Here is a 6,000-nt window from a genome sequence, read left to right on the forward strand (position 1 = left end):
TACAGGCGCCCGCCACCTCGCCCGGATAGTTTTTTGTATTTCTTAATAGAGACGGGGTTTCACCGTGTTAGCCAGGATGGTTTCGATCTCCTGACCTCGTGATCCGCCCGTCTCGGCCTCCCAAAGTGCTGGGATTACAGGCTTGAGCCACCGCGCCCGGCCAGAATTCTAGTTTTTATAACCAATGGGTTTTTTTTGTTTGTGTGCTTATGGATTTGTGTAATCATTGATACTTAATGTTGTGGATTCGTAATATAAAAAGTGGCTCCTGTCCTTTATATTTATTCATGTGCTAGAAATAGTACACATTATATAGAGTATGAAGTTTTCATAAGCCTTTATATTTCAAGCTCTTTATTTAAACATTGTTGGAATATGTGACATAAGCCTTGTTTCATTTATTTAATAAACTGGAGTAATATATAATAATAAAAATGATTTCTGGTTATTTCAGATAAATGGAAACATTCAAACAAAGGCAAACTACGTGGAGTCTAGAAGGCTGGAGTAGAAATACTGTTGCAGCTGCAGACATTTCTCTCTGCATGGAGAAGTTGCTGGGATAATCTTACTCATTGCCTGGCACCTGTGTGGTTCTCCTCCCCCGCTATCCCCTCTTCCCATATATGAAATACCTGGCAGCTCAGTCCAAGCCAGTGAACTTGATTTGAGGACTGGCTTCGCATTCGAAAATACCAGTGGGAGGACGTCAGTGATGTGAACTGTCCGATCCCCTCAGCCCTTCATACAGTGTTGGGTGTTGCTAGAGGCAGATGGAGGGATCCTTGGTCAACTGTGGACCAGGCAGGGACACCTGGGTGGCAGAAAACAACCAGCTAACTCAATGCGAAGTGGGTTCATTAATCTTTTTAGCTGAAACTATTCTCTAGGTGCCTGTTTTAGCATGTGAATTAAACATAGTTGTTTATTTAAAAACGAACATCTACCAGGTACGGTAGATCACTTGAGTTCAGGAGTTCGAGACCAGCCTAGCCAAGATGGTGAAACCCCATCTCTACTAAAAATACAAAAATTAGCCGGGCATGGTGTCATGCACCTGTAATCCCACCTTCTCAGGAGGCTGAAGCAGGAGAAGCTCTTGAACCCGGGAGGTGGAGGTTACATTGAGCTGAGATCACTGCACTCCAGCCTGGGAGACAAGAGTGAGACTCCATTTCACAAAGCATAAATAAATGGTAAAATGGGGGAAAGAGGGGAGCTATTTTTTTTTCTTAAATTTTATTTTTTAGGGTGGTTTTAGCAAAATTGAATGGAAGGTACAGAGATTCCCATGTACCCCTGTCTCCTCCATGATCAACATTCTGCACCAGAGCAGTGCATTTATTACAACTGATGAACCTATTTGATGCATCATTGTCACTCAGAGTCCATAGTTTACAGTAGAGTTCACTCTTGGTGTTGTACATTCTGTGGATTTGGATGACTGTATAGTTATGCATATCCACCATTATTGTATCATACAGAACAGTTTCACAGTCCTAAAAGTGGGGAGATTGGCCTCAATTCTCCTACCTAAGAGACTGAATGACTTATCCATATATGGTTGCCTCCATATGAAGAGCAGTGAGAACCGCCAGCTGCTGGTGTGTCTCAAATGCCTGTGAACAGTGAAATCCTCACTTGGATGGCGGCACCTGCTAGACACAATTGGCTTTAAATCCAGGATATTTATTTTTAAACCAGCAGCTGGGGAAATGTGACAGGATAAATTTTTGGTAGATTACAAGTAGATTCATTCTGTGGCAAAGGAGGGAAATAGAAGACAGTGTATAGATCTGTTTCTCAAAAGGTTGATGTAAATAGTGGAACCATGAGTACCAAGAGCAAAACATTGGAAACAACTTATATGTCTGTAAGCATCCCCTGCTTTCCAGACTACGGCCCCTCTGTATAATGGCTTGCCATGTTCTTCTTGAGAAGAATGAGTTCCATCTCAGCCTGCTGAGATTTCTTTCTTTTTTTTTCTTTTGAGACAGGGTCTTGCTTTGTCGCCTAGGCTGGAGTGCAGTGGTGCATGATCGTGGCTTGAGCCTGGTTAATTTTTGTATTTTTACTAGAAACAGGGTTTCGTCATGTTGCCCAGGCTGATCTCAAACACCTGGATTCAAGCGATCCGCCCACCTCGACCTCCCAAAGTGTTGGGATTAGAGATGTGAGCCACCGCGCTTGGCCAAGATTCCTTGATGGTCAAAGAAATCAAAACGTCTGTCAGCTAGTGTTCAGTTCAGGCTGAGATGAAAAAATTTTTTACTTGTAAAATATATATAACATAAAACGTGACCATCCTAACCATATTTAAGTGCCCAGTTCAGTGACATTAAGCACATTCACATTGCTGTGCAACCGTCACCACCATCCATCTCCAGAACTTTTTTGAAATAAATGGTTTTGAGTAGATTTTGGTTTTTAATTTATTTAGCATTGTATGTCCTTGTAGCCCTGGTACAGCCCAAGCTGGAAGATAAGAGCCCCAACTTCCATCTGAATGCTTGGATTTTTCACACTTGTGAGAGGCTCCCATAGTTCCCTGAACTGATCTAGAAATAGCAACTATCGTGCCAAGCAAATATTTTTCATTCAACCAGCCTCCTCCCTGGGCTTCGAATCCTTTCATATGAGGAACAAAGCCAAACACCAGCAGTTGGTGATTGCTGTTTAGGTCACTCTTCAGTGCTGTTCCTCAGCATTCTTGTATCTATACACAGACACGGCCTTACCGAACACAATGCAGAGTGGTCCAGTGCACAGCTGCTTTTGGGTCCTGTAGTAACTGGTGGTGCCTGTAAAAGTCCCAGTGCTTTGGGAGGCCAAGACAGGAGGATTGCTTGAGCCCAGGAGTTCAAGTTTTTTTTTTTTTTGATGCAAGGTCTCTCACCTAGATTGGAGTGCAGTGGTGTGATCTCCGCTCACTGAAACCTTCACCTCCCAGTTCAGGTAATCTTCCCACCCCAGCCTTCCAAGTAGCTGGTACTACAGGTGCACACCACCACACCCTGCTAATTTTAAAATTTTTTGTAGATATGGGGTCTCCCTATATCGCCCAGGCAGGTCTTGACCTCCTAGGTTCAAGAGGCCCTCCTGCTTCGGCTTCCCAAAATGCTGGGATTACAGGCAGGAGCCGCTGTTCCTGGCCTCAAAAAATTTTTAAAAATTGGCTGGGCGCAGTGGCTCACATCATGAGCTGGGTGTGCACAACAGCACTCTGTCAGCAAATGGAGGTGGTATGGTATATACAGTGTCAAATTCAAACAGTTCCTGAAGGCATAAGTCGAGGCTGAGATATCTACTGCTGCCTTTCCCTCAGACCACACGTGTAGCATCGTAGGCATTTCCCTATGGCCAGTCGACAGAGAAAGAAAAAACTGAGGCCTCATTTATTGATGGTTCTGAACAATATATAGGCACCAGATAGAAATGAATTGCCACACTGTGACAGCCCCAGTCATGAGTATCACTGAAAAATAGTTGGAAAAGAAAATCTTCCAAGTGTTTAGAACTCCAGCCAGTATGTATATACCTCCAGGACTGGAAATCTTGAATCCATGATCAAGGACAAGATAGTTAATCTCCATTTGCCCTCAGATCTATGATTTCTGTGCCCTGCTCTATGTTTTTGGATGCCGGCTTCTTGCATGACTCAGAGACTGCATTACTCAGATTCCCTTACCTTCTGGCTTCCAATTGCATTTAACCAATGAAAAACACTAGCAGGAAATTGGAGGCAGAGAGAGAAGATGGTATTTTTTCATGCTCTCCCTGCTTCACTGCCATGTCCCTGGCGATAGCTCCACAGTTACAACTGTCACTGGGCTCTGCTGTCACTATTTTCTAACCTTGTCTTCTCAACCCTACAGGTGGTAATGGTTTCCCACTATTGCTAAGTCTCTAGGTGCCTGATATGGCTTGATTCCATGTCCCCACCCAAATATTATGTTGAATTGTATTCCTCCAATGTTGGAGATGGGATCTGGTGGGAGGTGATTGGATCATGGGGGTAGTTTCTAATGGTTTAGACCATCCCCCTAGTGCTCTTTCATGACAGAGTTCTCATGATATCTCATTTAAAAGTGTGTAGCAACTCCCTTTTTGCTCTCTCTCTCTCCTGCTGGCCATATGAAGATGTGCTTGCTTCACCTTCGCCTTCTACCATGATTGTAAGTTTCCTGAGGTCTCTCCAGCCATGCTTCCTGTACAGTCTGCAGAACTATGAGCCAATCAAACCTCTTTTCTTTATAAATTACCCAGTGTCAGGTAGTTCTTTATAGCATTGTGAGAACAGACTAATACAGTGCCTTAACATCTATTATTGGTCTCTTTAACTATCCCCACACCTCTGTAATTATTTCCTTTACTAAAGTCTCTTTATTTGAACAATCTCAGATAAATTCTGTTTCTTGATGGGACCCTATCCAAATACAATCTGTTAGTTCTTTCCTCTGTGTCCCTAAACCTCCTGTTTTCCATCTTCTTGTCTCGTGCTGTATTTGGAGAAATGTCTCTATATCTATTTTCCAACTTACTGTAATTCTCTCTTCAACTATTTACCTATTTTAATTCTGACAATAATATTTTTCAGTTTTAAGGATTGTTTAAAAAATATAGTTTTTAAAAAAACTATAAATTTATCATTACAATTATACATTGGTATATGCAAGGAGATTGGTTCCAGGGTCACCTGCATATAGTCAACTCCATGCATATTCAAGTCCTGCAGTTAGCCCTGCGGAAATTGCATATACCAAAAGTTGGCCCTCAGGATACACAGGTTGTGCCTCCCGTGAATACTGTATTTTCAATTTGTGTCTGGTTGAAAAGAAGCCATGTATTAGTGGACCTGCACAGTTGAAACACGTGTTGTTTGAGGGTCAACTGTATAGTTTTATATGATTATTTTATAATCTGCCTGGCTATTTTTGATAGTCTTCTTCCCCTGTTTGATTTACTTCTTGATTTCTTTCTTTCTTTTTTTTTTAGTGATGGAGTCTTGCTGTGTTGCCCAGGCTGGTCTTGAACTCCTTGGCATCAAGTGATCCTCTTGCCTTAGCATCCCCAGTACCTGGGATTGCAGGCATGTGCCACCATGCAGGGCATCCTTCATTTCGCATGTATATGAGAGCCATGCTCTGAAAATTGTCCTTTGACAAGGGGGAGTACAGGGCCCCAGAAGTATATGATGGGAGGCTGGACCTCAGCCAGGCTGCAGAGTAGATGCCCCTGAGAAAGACATTAAAGCTGAGAACTGAGGGATATCTAGCCATTTGTAATGGTCCCCAAATTACTGGACTCCAGGCTTCTCCAGGCCCAACTGTAGCTCCAAGGTCTCTTCTCCCACCCTTGGAGATAGAATAGCATGTGTCGTTCCCTGCACTATGCTTGAGTCTGTGTGAAGGGTCTTTGTGAAGCTGCCTACAGAATTTCTCATGCATTCCTACTCCATTGTTCATGTGCTACTCTAGGACTTGGGAGTACTCTGGGCTTTTTTCATTCTCTAACACCATACTTAGGAAGCAAGAGATATATTTTGTCTGCTCTCAGAACATTTGTGAACCACCCTCATCCCCACCACCCAGACTGTAGAACCCCTTCTCAAAAACACTTGCTGCAAGACACCATCCTGCTCCCTTCTGTGGACTCCCTCTCTTCTCTAAAACACCTAGTTTCTTAAGGTATGACAAAAATAGGTGTATTTTCCCAATACCTGTTTTACAACTGAGTGGCTGCTTTTAAAGCTCAAAAACTGTCCATGTGACATGGTTGTTTGTTGGGTCTACTGTGGCAATCCTCCGTTTAGGTGGTGGATACGCAAGTCTGGCTCATTAGAATAGACAGGGAGCTCTGTGTATGTGGAAAACATTCTCACAGCATGCTTTGTGTCCAACACTGGACTCGTCACCCTCTGCCAAGCCGTCTTCTTCCATGCTGCCCTCTCAGTGAAGGACACAACCATGTGTCCAAACCAGACATCCTGACTCCTTCATG

Source organism: Macaca thibetana, chromosome 17, assembly GCF_024542745.1.
Source record: "Macaca thibetana thibetana isolate TM-01 chromosome 17, ASM2454274v1, whole genome shotgun sequence".
Taxonomy (NCBI): domain Eukaryota; kingdom Metazoa; phylum Chordata; class Mammalia; order Primates; family Cercopithecidae; genus Macaca; species Macaca thibetana.